This window comes from Motacilla alba, chromosome 1, assembly GCF_015832195.1.
Source record: "Motacilla alba alba isolate MOTALB_02 chromosome 1, Motacilla_alba_V1.0_pri, whole genome shotgun sequence".
Lineage (NCBI taxonomy): Eukaryota > Metazoa > Chordata > Aves > Passeriformes > Motacillidae > Motacilla > Motacilla alba.
In genome coordinates, this window is record NC_052016.1 from 57,671,779 (window position 1) to 57,692,188 (window position 20,410).

General features: G+C 42.1%; 1 protein-coding gene across 3 annotated transcripts in view; it reads right to left on the bottom strand.

Annotated features, from left to right (window-relative positions):
- STARD13 (StAR related lipid transfer domain containing 13) overlaps window positions 1-20,410 on the bottom strand; it is a 287,606-nt gene that overhangs the window by 114,572 nt on the left and 152,624 nt on the right. The window contains exon 1 of one of the 3 annotated variants that reach the window (XM_038133183.1): window positions 194-550. The exons of the other annotated variants lie outside the window; for them this stretch is intronic. The gene's annotated coding sequence lies outside the window, so the exon portion shown is untranslated. Of the gene's footprint in view, window positions 1-193; window positions 551-20,410 lie in introns of those variants that run through there. 3 annotated transcript variants of the gene reach the window in all.

The following is a 20,410-nucleotide window of genomic DNA, read 5'->3' on the forward strand; positions in this document are numbered from 1 at the left end:
TGTCCCGGTCCAGCCCCGCACAGCCTGCCCCAGCCCCGCACAGCCTTTCCCAGCCCCAGCCTGTACCGGACCAGCCCCGCACAGCCTGCCCCAGCCCCAGCCTTTCCCAGCCCCAGCCTGTCCCGCTCCAGCTCCGCACAGCCTTTCCCAGCCCCAGCCCGTCCCGGCAGCTCCCCGGCTGCTCGGAGTTTACCCAAGCACGGAGGGGCTGCACCGGGCCGCTCCAGAAAGCAAAGAAGAAACAGTTGAAGACGTTCGAAAATGCGTGCTTTAGAGTATTCAGGGCTGCTGAAAACCTTTTTCTCCTCTACTCTATGCTGCCCAGCTGTTGACTCATCTCTGGAGATGATGCCCTCGCTTACTTTTCTAAAAATCCCCTGTTTGCCAAGAAAAAAGTCCGTTTACGGAAGGGCTGTCTGAATCTCCAAAACCGCACGGTACAAGGAGCACTGGAACAAGCGAAGCCCTTGGGATGAAAAAAATTCAACAACACCTAGCAGCAGTCACTCAGCAGTAAACAAAACCCAAGAGTCCCTAACATTAATGCTACCAAGTACTGGTCACAGTATGGGAGAGGGAAAGGGGATGGAGATGTTCTCTGTTATTCTGGCTCCTTGCCATACCATCTTCTTTTTTGTTGTTGTTGGTTTTTTTCAACAGACAGAGGGGCATGTGTTTTCATTCTTATCCTCACATATCAACCACTGAGTTAGCAGAAGATGCTATTTCTTTAATTAATCATATGGAAACAGAACACTGCCACTTTTATCAGCAGGAGGGCAGCAAATATGAGTGAAAATATACTGAAAATGCCCTCCTAGTCAAATAATTTTTCATTATATTTTAAAATACCAATATTTTGTATTAATACACCCCTAGCACATGTTGATTTCTAAGAATTATGGGAAATGAGTGATTTCTAAGAATCACAGCTCAGGAATGATGCTGCCACCTCCATGCCCCTTCCCAGGAGACCAGTGTCAAGCTGGGGTGTGGCAGCTGACAACACTGCTGGAGTGGCTGCAAGCCCCAGGCAGCAAGGGCTCAACCCCCATCCCAACCCATGGGGGATCTTGAGCTCCCAAAACTCTACCTGGACATCCATCTGCAGTGACATTATTGTCTGTGTCCTGTTCTCCAGCCTTAAGGCCAACAATATCTCACGACATGCCATGGTACAATGGAGCTCTCCTTGCATTCCCCCCCTCACAGATGCTGACCAGGGCAGGGACATCAGGTGGCACTGCCTGGGACCTGCCCCTTCAGAGCAAGCAGGACAGATACAGTCACCTAAACATGAGAAGGGGAAGGACAGCTCTTGTTCACAACTATTCATTAAATTTTGCTCCATGCAAACTCCTTTAGGACATGGTTGTACTGCGATGCAATCTGTCGTCATTACACTTTATGAATTTTATTCCTCATCAATGTGAGACTTGTGCAGTGCCATAAAATGGAGAAACATAACTCCAGGAATTATAAATTTAAAATTGATGCTGTAGACTGGAAGCCTTCATTACCTGTTATTACCATTAAAAGCACCTGCAAGGTCTGTACGTGCTGCTTTTTGCTCCAGGTATGCCTGCATGGTCTTCTCTGAGGCTCTAAGGAGAGACTTCAAACTCAAGAGCATCACTACCATCTATACTCCCAAAGAGGGCTGGGCACTTGCAGCCAGGCAGTAGGACTGACCAGTCTCCTCTCTGCCTTGCTGTGCAAAGAGGAGAGGCAGGATTGCTTCACAGGTATGAGCAGAGAGAGCCTGAACAGCAGGGAAGAGATGGCTCCCATTCCTACCCAGCTTGCCAAGCCAGTGTGTCAGTCACTCTGCTGCCTTCTTTTCAGGAATAAATATCCCAGAGACTCCCAAACATCAATGACAGGCACAGTGTTTATCCAAAGAGACATTACCTCCATGCAGGGAAAGTCATATTTGATTAATCTACACTTCTTTGATCTAATTCTATTTTAAAAATGCTATTGCTAATGTAAAGCAAGCATTAACATTTACTACTACTCTGCTTAAATATTCAGAAGGATTTCTTTTTCCATTGGAAAATGCATTGACTTTTTCAGCTAATGGGATTCTGCATTCTTCCTTGCAATATTTCCAAAGTCTAGGAAGCAGTTTAAGAGAAATGTAACGCTTCAAAAGCCAGTCCAAGGAAACAAAAACCACAGCAAGAGCCTAAGTAAGGTGTATACACTCATGAACACATCCACTAAGGGCTCACAAGTCCTTGCAACAGACATGTTACAATATGCTTGTAACAGACAGCAGAGTACCAGCCTCAGTGCCCCCGTGGCTGCCCATTCCTTCCCGTGTCCTCACCAGAGGATAAGGCAACAGGGCAGAGCTGCCCTGCCAGCTTCCCAGCAGCTCATCTCAGAGGTCACAAAGGACAGAATAAGAAGCCTCTGTTGCTGAACGATGACTTTCCTCTCAGACACCAGGGTCCAAACACAACTTCAGAGCCAGAGGGTTGCCCCAGGCTTGGTGCTGACGAGTGATGCCTGTGCTGAGCCTGAATTCTTTGGCTTCAGTCCAGTACTTGCATAGTAGTCAAATAAAACATGAAACAACAAGAGTTAGCTGGTCTTGTGGTGTGTGTTTGAAAGCTCCTGTGCTTGAAGTTGTGCATGGTGAAAGAAAGAAGTAGCCGTCCTTGCATACTTTTAAAATGACTGTATCCTTGTTTGGTGACTGCCTTGACACTCACTGTTTATTTTCAAAAATGTGTCATTCAGACAAGGAAACTCCTTTGGCCACCAACCTCTCAGACAAGAAGTACTAGAGAGGTCTAAGTTGTTATATAATAGCACTAATTAATATTTCAGTCTCAGTCTACAGACTGTTTCTGGAATAGTTAATAGAGCAACACTGAACTTCATGCTAATGCATCTCATAAAAGCACTTCAAAATAAAAGCTTCCCCATGCATTTTGCAAGAACTATGAGGGAACTCCAGCATACACCTGAAATTGCTGCCAGTCTTGACAGAAGCACAGCCCATGAGATGACAACCCAACCCCATGCTCCCATGTTGTGACTGATCCATGCAGGAAAGGAGATTCCTTCATAAAACCATGTCTGGAATTAGTGGGGTTTTCTGAAAACAAATCAGAAATGTCCACACTGATATCTATAGTGTAATAACCACATGTCACATCTAAAGTGACAATCAGTGACTTGATGGATACTGAAATACTATGGGATATCAGGAATCTTTAGTTAAAGGCTTATTCATATAGCACAGCGCTTCTGATGACTGCATGGACTTAGTATAACTGGCAAAGTCAGCTCAAGGAGTCATACTCTTCTCTGTATGCATTCACAGGCAGAACTGCAACACTTCATTTCTGTTAACTGATTTTTATGTCTCTCTGACACCTTTTCTCCCTGAAATGCCATTTGGTATGAGAAAGGAGTAAACTATTGGCAGGAAAAGTCGCCCCAGGGCTGCTCATAGATACTGCAGGATCTCAAGCAGTACTGGAGAGCTGCTTCCTTTTCACTGGGAGTGGGGTGCTGACATCAGCTGGAGAAAACAACATAATGTACTCTAGAAATGCTAAAATATATTTCATAACAAACAACTTTAACAATCTACTTATGACTGGCTTTTCTGGGCAAGACAACAGTGTGAGTTTCTACACACCACCTTGGCCTTAGACTATTACTTCAGGAGGCAGCGCTACAGGGAGGTAGTTGAGGATGAATCGAGATGAACATCAATTTCCCATTTGCATTACTATAAATAACATAAATATAGATATAGATATAGATATAGATATAGATATAGATATAGATACAGACACAGATATAGATATAGATATAAATATAAGTATAAATATAAATATAAGTATAAATATAAATATACATACAAAACTGATTTTATAGTCAGGAGTGCTGATTTACATCTTAGAATGCACACCTCCCAGTGAACTGTGAAATATGTCAGTGATGTTGTACCTGGCATGGAGTTCTCCAGGCTTGGATTGAACCTGCTGTTCTCACACAGTAATCAGCCACTTGATCTTCCCGAAGTGACCCATTTCCCTTTTATTGTTAGTTGCACTTATCTCGTTATTTCACATCTAAAATTTAATGGCAACTTGACAGCCTCTCTTCATTAGAAAGCACTGTTTCTATGAGAACAAAACAGCTTCCTATCCACTGGAGGAGAACATTTGTTATTAACATTAGTGACATGTAGTTAGAAGAAGCAGGAAACTCTTGTTTTCAAGTCACAGAAGAAAAAAACTCAGGCATGTGCTTTCAGCTTTCTGATCTCTGGACTCCCTTCTGTAATTCTGCAGGTAGAAGAATATTTCAGTTTGCTGGATTATGGCCTAGCTCCAATACCTTACATATGTAATATGTCCTGGATCCTGAAGTCCTATCCACATATCCCTATCCATATCCACACATTTTATATTTCTTGCCTGTCTCTGCCTTTAGAGATGCCTGCACAGCAGCTCATGTACTAAGTACAGGCAGTTTCTCCTTTCTCAAATTCAAGAAGAGAAAAATTTCACATGCGGGGAACCCAAAGCTGTGTTTAAGATGAAGCTGTCACTTCATGTTTTGAATCCTATCTCTGGGACCAGGATTTTTAAAAGCAGAAGTTCATTGCCTGCTGTTTAGGAAAAATGTTTTATGTTTGAACACAGACATTTGTTTGAGAGTTGTTTGCGAGATTACTACAGGCTGCAACTCTTTCATACAGGGCATGAAACAGCAGGGAGTCTGGAGCAGCCAGAAATGCTTCCCTCTGGCTCAGCGGCACTTTGACTTTCTTCCTGAGGCTGTGCTGGGGCACTGAGGCTCTGCAGCTCATCTGGGGCTGCCAGGAATCAGAGTGGGGCAAAAGGAAAATAGTTTATGTGAGATTTCTGCATCGCCAGGAAGCGAGATGGAGACGGCTAATAGCCGCACGGAATTACAACAGAGGACTGTTTCACTGGAGAGCCCGATACTGATGTGTTCTGGAAGAAAGTCAGCTGCTGTGTCAGCTGTCTGATAGTAAGTTTTAAAAATGAACACTGCTACACAGGGCTTCTTATGCATGAGAGAGGCTTACACACCCTTGAAGATAAACTTCAATCCGGCAGATGAGGCTTCTGAACAGTACATCATATCCTTTTCTTCTCTTCCAGTGTCCCCATTCCAGCATCAGAGGGCAATCCCTTTGCATTTTAAGAGCCATGTGTTCAATGAATAGTACTGCTACATGAAATACATCCTGATTACAAGAACATCAGAAGCCTGGCCATAGCACAGAAGCAGAAGATTAGAAATTATGTGTAGGAGTACAACAGTAGTACGTTTAGGGAACAAAAGGATGGCGGCGAGGTGACTGACTGACCAGCCACCCAGGCAAACTTATGGAAATAAGGACACATGCAAAAAGCCAAGAAGATGAGGGTCAAGGCAAGAAAGTATGATTCATCTCATCAATTCTCCTGTAGAGGTGCTCAGGATGTTAAATAAGCAAAATGAATAGTAACTGATTTGATAAATGCTCCTCCAAGATCCTCTACCAAGCAATCAAAAAGAACCTCAGCTATCACAGATGAAAAGGAAAAATCCACTTGTGGTTTAATGACAGCTTAAAGACAGGAAACCAAAGTAGTAATAAATAATCTGTGTTCACAATGGGGTTAGGTTCCCAGAGGATTCACACAGACATTAGTGTTGGAACCTGTTTTGTCCACTATCCATACATGGGTTTTATAATGGGACAGAATAATTAGTCTGTCAAATTAGTCTGTCAGTCAAAAGAGAAATTGGTTGTAAACACTGAAGGTGTTTACTACAATATTGACTGAGATGGCTTTAAAATTTAAGCTTTTGAAGGCTGATAAATGTACGGGACAAAAAACACCCTAAAGGTAACAGAGTGCACAGTGATGAGATTTAATGGGGCTGTTATCTCTAAGGAAACAGGTCTTGGATAGGTTTATGAAAACCCAATACAAGTGCTCAGTAGGAACAAAAAAAATAGCAAAGTGGATTTCAAAACTTTTTGGAAAAATAATTGAGTGCAAATCAACCAGCATAACCAGTGGTTATGCTATTACAAATGTCTGCTCACCATTTGGTAACTATGAGATCTTTTCTCACAGTGGATAAAGTTGGGAATGGTAAGTGGGGGGGTTCAAAATGAATAAATAGTTCTCCATATTTGTCTAGCTGACCCCTGGAAGTCATTGTTAGAGAATACTGTGGTTGCCAGAACTCAAAAAAGGATAAAATCCCTGGAAGAAAAAATCAGCAAGGGCCATTAAGCACAAAATTTCAGCTTGTGGTTCAGGACCTCCTTGAACCACATAAATGCAGGTAGGATAAAAAACATGTACAAAATCACCATATGCCTATCCCAGCATTCTATTTTTCCAAAAATAGCTGCATCTGCCCACTGGCCAACTGGCCATGATACTGGGTTGCTCTGACCTGTGGCCACCCCACTGGGGCTGTTCTGAGCATGAGCAGCCAGTCTGTATTCTCACCTGAGCGAACCAGATGTACCACCCCACAGCCTATGTAAATTTGGGCTCCTAACAGCACTGCTAGTGCAGAAATGCATCAAAATAACTGCTCCTGTGGTCTGTGGCTGCAGCCTGCAGAATGACAGTATTTCCCTGGGCACAGCCTCTCCATGCCCTCCTGTCACAGTTGCTGGTGAAATGTAAGCTACTGGTCTGTTGGCCACAATGTCGGGCTCAGAGGATCTGACCTTCTGTCCTTTCTGCTCTCCCAGAGGCTTAGAAGGGACCAGGAGCTCCTGGATGGTTGGTAAAATCATTGGAAGCGGTCAGTTGTTTCATCCAGTGCCTGACTGCTAATTTAGGCATTATGGTCTCGCTCTTGTTCAGTTTTTAAACATTTTTCCTCAGTCAAACCACACCAGCATATGAATAGAGACTCCATTGGCCTTAGCTGAACTCTCCACAAACCAGGAACAGACAGCATCCCACATTATGTAAAGTCCTGAAAGACAGTGGTTCTCAACAGTAAATTAAGGAAAAAACCACAACAGCTGAGTAATAGAGTTCAAAAGAGAGGAAGACATTTCAGGTGGCAGACCTCCTCTGCTAGAGTATTTGAAGAGTATTATGACAGAAATGAGCTGCAAGTAGTTTCAACTTAGTGCAACTCCATATGCTAAATCTATACACAAGTTCCTGTGGGTTCACAGGAACTCTGTAAATATATTTAAGTAGTGGTGGGCTTACACACATCCTAATCTCACAGTCTCACTAACAAAGTGTTTGGATAACACACTGATAATATAAGGAAGTGTTTAGATAAAGTTAGTTCCTTATAGTTGTCCAAATACGTTGTTAATCCCCACACAGCCCCACTGCTGGTGTCACTCAGTCACAGACAAATATTCCTATCTGAGCTGAAGGTTCATGCCTTTGCAGACTTCAGGTAAGGGCTTTGCTATTTATTTTCTTTTCAACGGGACTCCAGTACTATCATGATCAAATGGGCAAGAGATGAAATATTCAGGTTTTGACTGGGTTTTGACAGAAATTTTTCCCTCTCTCTGTGCTAGAGAACCAATGCCAAAGTTAGATTTCATAAAAGTTTTTAAAAAGCAACAGGCAGAACAGAATAATTCTTGGCAACACTATTTCAAATACAGCAGCAGGGGACTGGTGTCTGGGAACATTAAATTCTCCAGGCTCCTTGAAATCAATGAATACTTGTTGCATGATTTCAGTCTCTGGCCCAGTAAGGCAGACAGACACGATGGTTAGGGCACAGGACTTGTGGCAGTGACTTGCTGGAAGACTTCAGGGAAGTTGTATAACCTGTCTCTGTTCACCAGTTTCCTGACTGATAACAGCCTTTCTTAACTATTTTGGTACCTATATGTAAAAAAAAGGAAATACAATTTTGTAGGAAGACTAATTTTCCTTACAAGCAATATCAGTCCACTAGAGGCTGAGTAAAAGCTCACTGCACGAGCTAAGGAGAAAATAAAAACCCTTTAAAATGGTCTTACACCTGTAGTGGATTCCTTCAGACGAGACACTTATTGCCTAAACTTGCAGATAGCCAGAGATTTCCCAATGTGTTATTAAATGCATGTTGTCAGATCTTAGCAATTCTGTGTAACGAGGATATAGGGTTGGTTGTACACATGGCTCTGCAGAGCAGTCTGCACTAACCAATAAGCTGAGTCTGGACTCTAGGGCTGGACTGCAGCCTTGCACGCAAGGAAGGTACTCTGTAGGATACAAAATACAAAGTATTTTGTTCCCTGACAGTTGGAATTCCTCCTTCTTTATTCTACAGTCCCCAAACCATCATCACCAGGACAGACACTAGGTACAGTACAGTCATCCCTTGGCTGGTTACTCTTCCTGGAGACCCAGGAAAGCTGGGGCTTTGGCTGATGCATGGGGGAAGTTTAGGTTCTGGTGGGGTGGCAACTGTTCCTGGAGAGAGATGTCCTCTGCAGAGCCTGCTGGCCTGTTCTGCCTCTCCCATCTCCCTAATGAAGCAAACTGAATAAAGCCCTGTGGCAGCCACTGTCCCTGGTGCAGTGCGGGGACATCTGGCCTGACATGTGGCAGTTCTGTGCTGCTGCTGCGAGGGTGGGTGGGGGCATTGAATACAGCACAGAGCTGAGGTCTGTCCCCATGATGTCCAGGTATGGACTTGTCCATGCCCTGCAGAACAGGGTGCACATGACATTTTCTTCCTCTCCCCAGGTCACCAGAGCCAGAATAAAGGCCCAGTACAAAAAACATCATGGATGAGCAGAGAATGTGGTCACTGTCCCAGCCTTAAGGCTGAGCCACCACCTCACAGCAAGCGTGACCAACACACCTGCACACTTACCTGGCTGCATCGTATCAGCCATACTGGTGTCTGATTAGCAACCTCACAAATAAAGAAGCTGAGGGAACGTGACCCATGCATGGATCACTTATTCCTTACCCAAAGCTAGAATTTAGCACAATCCACAGCAAGTGTTCTGTATAGCCCCATCTGTTTGGAGCAGAAATAATGATGCCTACAACTTTTAATCCCTAATTATTTCTTTCCTCCTATCATAAAATTTAGGAGTATAAGCTACATATAGGTATTTTTTAATTTAAAAATAATAAAAATCAGAAACAGATCCCCAGAATAATTCTTGGCAGAACTTTCACAATAAGACAGTAGTGGGACAGTGTACAATATTGATATTTATGAACTGGACAAGTCCCTGGACAGGATTTTCTGTCTTCTAGCAACCAGCTGCTCTATGCATAATACAAGTATTTCATTTTTAGACTCCATATTTCTTGCATACTTCTTTTTACTCACATTTTGCACTGTGTTAAATACACGCCACTGAGCTGATGTGTCTCACTGGATAATGCTGCAGGTGGTTGGTTTTCTTACAGAGTGGAAACCTACCAAATAGCAGGAGCAGTAGAGAGGAAAGGGCTTCCCAGGGCTCCCTTTCCAGCCACCATGCTGCTTCTTCTGAAAAATGGCAGGCAGCCTGCAGCTCTCTTTCCCCACAGCCTGCCTTTGGAGAATGTTTCCAGTGTACAGGAAGGGCCAGAAAAAGCCTAGAACCTTCAGTAGTGCAGGCAAGATGAACTATTTTCCAGCAAACATTCCTTCCTTCTCCTCCAGTCCCCAGTACAGGTGTACTTCCTTTCTCCCCTAGGTCACACACTCACTTGCACACCCTCCTCCAGCAGCCACTTACCAAGACTCTTTCTCTGTTGATTCCCCCTCTGCTCGAAATAGGCACACCAAGAGAGTTGGTTGATAAGTTCCATTCCAGCTGCGAATTTCTTTTTAGTCTCTCAATTACAGAGTGATGAAAATATTGCTGTCTGCTCTCATGTTTATCCTGGCATCCTATCACATCCTTCTCACAGGCTTTCTCCCTGTTCCACTGCCTGAATATACAGCTCTGTTTCAAATCAACCTCACGGTGTTCCTCATTTGTTGTTGTCTACTTAAGGTGTTGCTCCATGTTTATGGAATGTAGTTTTACTGGAAAAATTCCTTGGCTAAAACCTTCAAAAGGAACTACTCATCTAGGGTCTATTTTCCATGACACTTGAAAAGCTCTGACTTTCTGGGAAGGTTGGTTTCCTCAGTCTGGACATTAGACCTCTTTGAAGTACCTCAAGTTGGGCAACAAAATATTGCAAAACTGAAATTGCACCTGATCTGAGAAGAAGGTTTGTCCTGTTTATGTTTGCCAATTTTTTTTTGCTTCTTGTTCCATCAGATTTTGACACGTGAGTGCTGTTCTTAGCTATAAGAACATGAAATTAAGGCAAAACTGGGTCCTGAAGGATGTTTCCAGACCATGCTGCTGTGGAGTTCTTTTAGTCCAAGCCAGAATTCATTGTATACCCCGTAAGTGCTCTGGATCTGCACATATGCAGCTGAGACTGGAATTGGAATTAAGGTACTTTGTATGTACTCTCTTCTTGGATTGCAAAAGAATGAAGCAGATATTAATGTATTTCAGTCTTTATTTTTTCTCCTTTTATGTCCTGGGGAGCTTACGAAAAATAATGTGCTCATTGGTTTCTAACATGTTACCAAACATAATAGGTTGGATGATAAATTAAAACCAAATGGAGTTCTGAATGTTTTGCTTTCATGCCACTAGCAAGCCTGTATTGCTTTAAAAATAAACTTTGTTCCCACTTCGCTTAGATTAGTGGCACTTCACTTTGCTCAGACTAGTGACACAGAGGCAACTCTGACCATGACACCTGGGAATGACATGAAAATAACTTTTTAAAATAGCAATTGTGATGTGAGGGATTACACGTCTGCAGAACATTTCAAACGGGAAACAGTCGGTGTGTCTCACAAGCTTAGGTGTAGCTCAGCTAGGAAGTGCACAGTCACATCATAAACCTCCCGTTTACTTTGCTCCTAATTGGCAGCCCTGTTAACAACATCAGCAAAGAACTATTTACTGAAACCTGGAAGCGAAGAGGTCATACCATAAACTTGTCATGTTGTTATACTCTTTCCTCGGCATTCACTAGCAGCTGTTGTGAAAAACAGGATACCTGAGCCCGATGGACTTTTTTGCTGACTGAGGACACAGAAAAATAAATATTCATACATCAAATAACTACCTGCTAGTTTGAAAAGCGAATGTCAGAATGCAGTTTAAAACATGCATTATGAATTCTGTGTGGCTGCTGCCCCTGTTGCTTAGCTAAGCCTGTTAGGATTCACAAGTAAAATCATGCAGCTTTTATCACAATGAGTTCAGAATGTCTTCTAAAGATGTGTAATTCACATTGTGTAAATCTGCCTCCCCAGAATAAACTGGAAATGAAGAAATACATTTATGCAAGGTTCAGGTACACTGGCAGGTTACTGTCAGAACATGTGCCTTTAAGCACATATACAAGTGCCACTGAAGTCTCAGGTGCCTCATCAGCTCCATCTCCTGCTTTGCTGACTTGAGCAGGTACCTTAAAATTAAGCCAGAGATGTTATGAGCAGCAATGTCTAAAATTAAACTTCTGCACTGCTAGTGGCTCACTGATTTCCATACCAAAGGCACCTGGCACAGGTGGCAGCTGAAGAGATGGCTTTTCCCAGTCTGTCACTGCAAGCAGGTCTTTGGTGCTGTCACTTGGCTAGGATTGTGGCAAGAAATAAGCACCACCGCAGGGCAATTCACTCCCCTTGTCTCACACATCTATTTCAGGATGACAGGACTGGCTTTCAGAGGTACCTATTTCTGTCTTGACTGTAAGGAACCTGGTGTGACTAGCTCAATCCTTTTAGAAGGCATCCCCACTAGACACACTGCTTTCAAGTCAGGGCAGATGCTTTTCACTGAGTATGTTATTTATAACATGAATCAAGATTGTGTGGATATAGCATAAAATAGAGCCTGCATTCTGAAGACTAAAAGAAGCATAAGTGGAAAAGGAATGAATATTTCTTTTCTCAAGTATTTCCGTCAGTTGGCATAGCTTCGTTGTCTTGGCTGTTACATTCCCATTTTGGGATCCAGCCTTAATCTGGAGTTCAAATTGAAGCTATGCTCCCACAGGGCAGACAGGTACATCAGTGGCTGTGTCACACAACTTGGGAAGCCAGAGAAATGCTGACATGGACTGTATTCATACCTTCATTGGCAAGACAAGTCTAAGGATGCTGTCCTTGGGATAGGACTCTGCCTCTACTATTTCACTAGCAGGGTCTGCATAGAGAATGGCTGAAAACTGTTATGTGCTAAGAAACCCAGGGAAGAATTAAATGTTAACTTCTTCCTATTCATTATTTCCTACTTATGTTATTGCTGAGTGTTTTATCCCTGCAATTGTGTGAACATGTATGTTTTAGTCAGGCATCTACTGGCATAACTGAGATGAGGTTTCCGGTGTAAAACAATGCCCTCTGTTAAAGAAGTAAGTCATCAAATAAGGGCATGTATAAATAGAAAGGGTTGTAAAAACAAATAGGGGAAAGCATCTGGTTTGCAACATCTTTGCACAATTTGCAGTAGCTAAATCTGGAGTCAATTAATGACCTGTTTATTTTCCAAAATTTCAGTAAAATGCCTTGGCAAAAACTTAATCTGTCTCTGGAGAACATCTTACTTCCTTCCATATGTTGCCCGATCTGTCACAGCAATAAACTTCTTCCCAGTTTGAAGATCCCTAATGATTGCACCAACTGATGCTCTCCATAAAAGAAGAGATAATGGTTCAGGCCCTCTACAAGCCATGATTCTCCCTTAAGAGAGAGCAACGCAAAGGAGTACAAGAGCAAGGGAGTGCCCTGTGTTACAGCCTCTATTGTGACCTAGAATCCAGAGATTTAAAACAGTTCCTACCTACAATTCATCCCAGCTGTTTTATAATCCCTCTGAATTTGATAGTTTCTTTAAAATGCTGCCATGCCACGATTAATGTATGTGCCTTGGCTTTGTAAACACTCGTCCTGCTGTCCTTGTTTTCTAGGGTGCCTTCCAAAGAAACAGCTTAGGCCGTTTAGTAACTACGCATGTTTATGGTTTTGTATAAAACAAACCAGATGTTTCAGAGTCAATTTTATTTGGTGTTGCCTTGTCTAACCTAGATTCTGAAATGTATTTGTCCTCTATTTGAATCAGATTAGGTATAGTATCTTCTGTTTTATTGTATGTTGGAAATATGGATGTTCTGGTACCTTCCTCTTTCTGATGAACTCATATATCCAACCATCCTGATTTAAGAGATAATCTTTTTTAAAAGAATCTACTGTTGGTTTAGAAGTTAAATATAACAAAACAGACTAGTCTACATGATTTGAATATTTAATAATTTTAATTTATACTACCTTTAAGTGCTCTGTTGAAATCAGACCATAATCAAATTATCAGTTTTGATCTGAAACAAAAGCACTTGGAGCTGTTAGGAATAGGCAGAGACTGCAAATGCAATTACAAAAATATTTATCTGCCAAGCTGATATTAAACTTTATGTTTCTGAATCTCTGTGGACTATAATTTCTTAATGTTCAGAAGTTCAGGAGTAACTAAGTGGGTCAAGTCAGGATGATGAGTTGGTCAAGCCATCCTTACATCAGAATTCAGGGTGTTTCTGTTGATTTTAGAGAAGTTTATTTTCCACAAAGTGACAGGAAAAACAGGAAAACAAATGATCCAAATCTTTAGCTGATAATGAAGCTGTAAAAGTTTCTTTCCAGGAAAGAAACTGGGCAAGACCCAAACATCTCACCATGTGGCAGAAATTCATGTAGAGGCTCAATGTATGTATGTTTGGTTATGCACATTAAGGGTCAGTACTGACATTTTGAATTTTCACTGTGTCTTTTTGGTAATACAATTTCCAGTTTATTCAAAGGAGCTGGTGGGCTCAATGCTGTCATAGGGCTTGAAAATTCTCAACTGAGAAAAGTAAGAGGTAAGAGAAGATAAGGTAAATGTAAATGAAGTAATAATGCAGAAAAGAGGAATCAGTTGTCATTTTAACCTTCCTATAATATCAGAAATACAGTGATGCTGAATAGAAGTTTAAATCTACAAATTAATGTTTAACAATTGAAGAGAAGTGTGTGCTACACATTGGTTTTACATGCAATACATGATTTGGGTCACTAGTTATACTGTTACCCAGCAGGCCACCACCCATCATTTTTCTTTAACTACCAACTCCTCCAGCAGCTGAGCTATATACTGTATAATTAATTTCTGCTGCTTTGGTTAGTGAGCTATTCTGAAGATGAACATTTACCTTCTGTCAGATGGTGACTTCCACAAATGGAAGTGGTGCTGGCCTTTGCTGAAAATCCTCACTTCATCACATTTATACAAACATCCTATCTCCTGTGACTGGGGCAGGGGCCAGGAGCAAAGGATTTAACTCAGTGTAACTGAAACAAGGAGGAGCCTTAAGCCTCCAGAACCCACACCCATTATGACAGCAGCTGGCTGGGGGCCACAAATATAAAAGAAGCCCTTAGGGAGCACTGGTGAGCAGGGTGTGGCACAGCAGTGTGCAGGAAGGGTGCTGAGGCAGTGCCAGCCCAGCCAGGGAGCAGTGCTATCCACCTGGCAGAAAGCCACAGCCTCGCTCAGCTCCACACCCGGCACGGCTGGCACAGCTGCCCAGACAGCTCTGGTGGGAGCACGCTGCCAGTACTGGGTGGCACCTGTGAGCCCAGCTCTGGGAAGGTGTCCAGGTAGAGGAACTTCTCTGCTGAATGACTGGATGAGGGGATCAACAGCCCACCTGAGCTGTATCTCACCTATACCCACAGCACGGGCAACAAACAGGAGCAGCTGGAAGCCATAGTGCAGCAGGAAAACTATGACACGGTTGCCATCACAGGGATGTGGGAATGATTCAAACAACTGGAGTGCTGTGGTGAGTAGCTATAGACTCTTCGGAAAGGACAGGCAAGGAAAGAGTGGTGGTGGGATAGCTTTGTAGGTTAGAGGGAGTTTTGATTATCCAGAATTTGATGACAGTGATGATTGGGTTGAGTGTGCATAGGTAAGAATCAGGGGGAAAGCCAAGAAGGCAGACATCCTAGTGAGACTCTGCTGTAGACCACCCAAACAGGATGAAGAGTGAGACAAAATATTCTGTAAGCAGTGGAGAAAAGTCTCACAATCCTTGTTCTCATGGGGGACTTCTGCTCACCAGACATCTGGAAACAAAATAATCTGGCACTTGCCGTTATTAAACTCCATATTGCTGGTGATTGCCCAGCCCTCTATGAAGATATCTTTGCAGGGCCTCTCTGCCTTTGAGGAAGTCAACAGCTCCTCCCAGTTTAGCATCATCAGCAAACACAGCATACCTTCAAGTTCTGCATTCAAGCTGTTCATGAAGACATTGAACACTGGCCTCTCTATTTTTTATTGGATGCAGGGAAAACCATAGTGACAAAGGATAAGGAAAAGGCTGCAGTACTTAGTCCATTCTTTGCCTCAGGTATTAAATAGTAAGACCAGTTGTTCATGGGGTACTCAGCTCCCTGAGCTGAAAGACTGGGACAGGGAGCAGAATAAAGCCCTCATAATCCCAGGTCAGCAACCACTTATTCTACACACACAAGTCTATAAGACTGGATAGTATCCACACAAAAGGACTGAGGGAGCTGGCAGAAGTGCTCACTGAGCTGCTTTCCATCATTTACCAGCAGCTCTGGCTAACTGGGCAGGTCCCCGCTGACTGGAGGTTAGCAAATGGGACACCCATTTAATAGAATGGTCAGAAAGAGGATCCAGGGAACTACAGGCCTGTCAACCTGACCTCAGTGTCAGGGAAGGTCATGGAGCAGACCATCTTGAGTGCTGTCATGTGGCACGTGCAGGATAACCAGGGGATCAGGTCCAGCCAGGAAGGGTTTTGAAAGGCAGGTTCTGCTTGGACAGCCTGATCTCCTTCTGTAACAAGGTGACCCACTTAGCAGATGAGGGAAAGGCTGTGGATGCTGTCTACCTGGACTTGAGTAAAGCCTGTCAAACCTTTTCCCACAGCATTCTTCTAGAGATACTGGCAGCTTATGGCTTGGACAAGTGCACTCTTTGCTGAATAAAAAACTGGCTGGATGTCTTGCCCCAGAGAGTGGTGGAGAATGGAGTTACATCCAGCTGGTGGCTGGTCACCAGTGGTGTTCTCCAGGGCTTACTACTGGGGCCAGTTCTTCTTAACATTTTTATTGACAATGTGGACAACAGTATTGAGTGCATCCTCAGTCAGTTTGCAGGTGAGGCCAAGCTGGGTGGGAGTGTTAAGCTTCTGGAGGGCAGGAAGGCTCTGCAGAGGGATCTGGACAGAATGGGTTGAAGGGCTGAGACCAATTGGATGAAGTTTAACAAGGAGAAGAGCAGTGTCCCGCACTCGGGTCACAACAACCCCATGCATCACTACAGGCTGGGGGCAGAGTGGATGAGAAGCTGCCTGGTGGGAAAGGACCTGGGGGTGCTGGTGACAGCAGCTGAACATGATCCAGAACATGCCCAGGTGCACAAGAAGGCCAGGAGGACCAGGGCAGTGATTGTACCCCCGTACTCAGCACTGGTGACGCCACACCATCAATCCTGTGCCCAGTTCAGGGCCCCTCACTACAAGAAGGACATTGAGGGGCTGGAGCATGTCCAGAGAAAGGAAACAGAGCAGGGGAAGGGTCTGGCGTGCAAGGCCTATGAGGAGCAGCTAGGGGTGCTCAGCCTGGAGTAAAGGAGGGTCAGGGGAGATATTGCCACTCTCTACAACTGCCTGAAAGGAGGGTGTAGTAGATGGGGATTGGACTCTTCTTCCAAGTAAAACAACAAGAAGAGCAGCCTCAAAATGCACTAGGGGAGTTTTAGATAGGATATTAGGAAAAATTTCTTCACCAACAGGATTCTTAGGCATGAGGCTGCTCAGGGAAGTAGTGGAGTCACCATCCCTGGAGGTATTAAAAAGCTGTGTTGCTAGGACTGAGGGACATGGTTTAGTGGTGGACTTGGCAGTGCTGGGTTTATGGTTGGACTTGATGATATTAAAAGTCTTTTCTAGTCTAAATGATTCTATGACTTTATATATAATTTAAAACATTTATTGAACCAAGGCAATCTTTTGTGAGTGTTTTTAAACACTGCTTCCTAAATTTCAAATGAGTATCATATGCATAATGAAATTACAATATTTTAATGTTACTCTTCAGTTTTGTGCCTTGAGATAGATGGTTACATATTTGTTTCTGAAGTAACATTTGCAAGTTGGGATTGTAGCAAAATATTTGCTAAAGAAGAGTGTGAATAGTTCACAGACTTGTCAGAATCCATCTGTTTGTGTCTATTAATGGGTACATTCCCAGCTGTGGTCTTTCTAATGTAATAAATAAAAAATTTCTTTCTTACTATAAATCCAATGGCTGAAATCTCCTTGTAAAATTGATTTATTTCAATAAAAATCTGTACCTATGTTAAAGACACCTCTTAAAATGAGCATGGCCATGAGATGCCATTTGCATGTCATTTTAGCAGCCATCTGACATATAAACGACTCAGTCTTAAATAATTTACTACAGCATTTTTCTGGTTAAGCCATGGAAAAGCATGCCATTCAGATCAGGATGAGAAGGACAGGGATGGGAAAACACAGGTGTATTTAGCAGAGGAATGAGAGGCACATCCAAAATAATCTTAAGGTTGGGACAAATGCTTAGTCCTCACTCCTTCATGCAGTGAATCCAACACAAATTTACAAAGGTGTGCAACACACTTTAGAGAAATCCAAGCTATGAGCCAATGCAGGAGATCCCTAAATCTTTAGGAACCATTTTTTGTAATGCTGTGTGTAATATTTTTTGTATTTTGGCTGAGAGAAGTTACATTTCTAACTTTGGTTTTGACTCATCTCCTTCACCATTCTCTTAAGCTATCCTCATACAGCTACCTTACCCTTATCCTATGCAGCTACCCTACATTTCTTCATAAATTGCAGCAACAGAAGACAGTACACAAAGACATTTCAAACTAATTTTTGCTCAAAATTAAGACAGACTTACACATGATCTAAGGTATATTTGAGCTATGCTACTGTTCTGAGGCAATATCCCTTTAAATTCTTTCTGTAACCAAACCAATACTCCAGTTTTGTGGCTGTCTTTTAAAGTGCTTCTGTATTAAATGACCTGTGAAGGTTCAGTGCCCTTCTGCACCATCACAGCCTGGAAAACCAGTCCTCCCCAGAAAAAAATTCCTTGGTTTATCGAAGCACCAGTGCAATCCATTTAGCTCAGGCAACAGAAAAAATTAATTATCCCCACTTTATTTTACATCTGTGACAATTATCCCCACTTTATTTTACATCTGTGACAAGTAAAATTTGTGAAGCATTTATAAAATTAAGCAAGCTATTTTAAAGTTAATGAATTTATCTTGCTGCTAAAGAAGTACCTACGGTTTAAACAACTTTTTGATAAGTATAAATTTTAATTCATAGTGTTTTGAAATAGATTATGAATCAAATTCTTACAGCTTAAAGGAAACCAACATTTATAAGTTCCAGTGCCTCCTCTTCCACTGTACTACAGCATGCTGCTGGATCTGTAAAAAATGATTTCTGTAAAAAAGGTTTTATAGAAAATCTTTTCTATTTACTTACTGTTGAACAGCAACAAAGAAAGAAATCACTATCTCTATGAAATGGTCTGTTGAAATGCAATTCACTCTGGTGATTATATACAGCAGAGTATATTTAGTTTTGATCACCATGCTAGCTGAAAACATATTGTTCTTTAATTCTCATAAATTTTGTTCTGCTACACTGCCAGGGGTCCTGCTGTAAAAGCTCAGGAAATAAGGCTCCTGGGTGGCACTCTATCCTGGAGGACAGAGAATGCCTTGAACACTGCACTACCTTAATAAAGCCACCTGCTGTGTCTAACACTGGGTGATGCACGATGGGCACGCACACTAATTGCCATTACTGTATGTAAATCACTGCCCTCTACTGGAGCGACAGGCAGAGTGTTTCACCTGAAATGGATGGCTTGTAAACTAATTACACTGACTGTTGAAGCCTGGTGTTTTATGGAAGCAAGTGCCATGGATTCGGGGTGTTCCCGATCCCTTCTTGGAGCATAGCTGTTTGCCGCACACATATCGGCGTGCATTCAGCCTTTGCTTATTCGCAGTACAAGGTGCACCAGGTTGGTCTGATTGTCAAAATGTTTTCCTTTTTTAACTGTAAACAGGATGTGTAAAGGAGCTACAGAAATGCACTTCTCTTGTGAACACCCTAATGTCAGTCAAGACAACTGACGCCCTAATTTCAGTCAACCTTCTACACTGTCATATTTTTAATATGTAATAATCAAAAGAAAATATCACAAATTCTTAATTAATTGAAAATAATATTCCCAAACACAAATTTTCAAGAATCACAAGACAGGCGCCACTTCTTTAAAATCATGAGGTTAGCTTGAAACTGACATTTTACAAAATGAAGTCTTTTCTTGGCTTTTCAGACTCTGAAGTTCACATTTTCTTTTTAAATTTTCAATGCAAATGTGCTTAAGTAGAAGTGAAAGCTGGTTTTCTCAATGAATTGTTACTCAAGGAGATGATTTTTAAAGGAGTTATGATATATAGCAGCACAAGATTTGGCCATGGTATGACAGAAAAAGCAAAGAAATAAGGAAGAGCAATACAGAACATCTGTCTCTCAAGAAATCCAAGAAATACAAAATAAAAGAAGACAAGTGTGAGTCAAAGCATTGCTGTAAAACAAGGCCAATGCCTGGCAAGTATTGTACAAAATCAAATTGTTAAGTCATCTAAGTTCTCAGAACCCCTAGGAATATGACAATATGACATTTTGAAGGGTTTTTTTTTCATTAAAGCAAAAAAGAAAAAATTCAGAATTGGGACTTCATGATTCCTGAAACTAAACAGCACATCCTACTGTAGCTGAGAAAGCAGAAGAACAGGAGTCCAGTCTCCAGTCCCATCCTGAGTCCAGAAATTTCACATGTTTCAGAATTTGCTGGCCAGCCACCAACAGACTATTGATGTTCACTAGGCAGCTGAAAGTTTATTGCGGATATAAATGTTCCATATAAATGTTCTAGCATAGTTATTATTATAAATAAAGTCACTTGCACAGGGAAATGGAAGCAACCTCTAGGATTACAGTCATATGAATAAAAACAAAAACACCTAGTAGGAAATAACTGAGAAGATACATTATTTAATATGCCATGACTGATATAAAGAAGCAATCTTGGAATGGGAAAGCATCATCCCTGTTTAATGTCAGACAAATAAATTAAGTATTTTTATCAGTCTACACAAGCTCCTATATATCTTAGAAAAATATGAGCACCAAAAACTGCATCTGTCTAAACGTACATGAACTTAAACAGTATTGTGTTATATACTATGAATTGT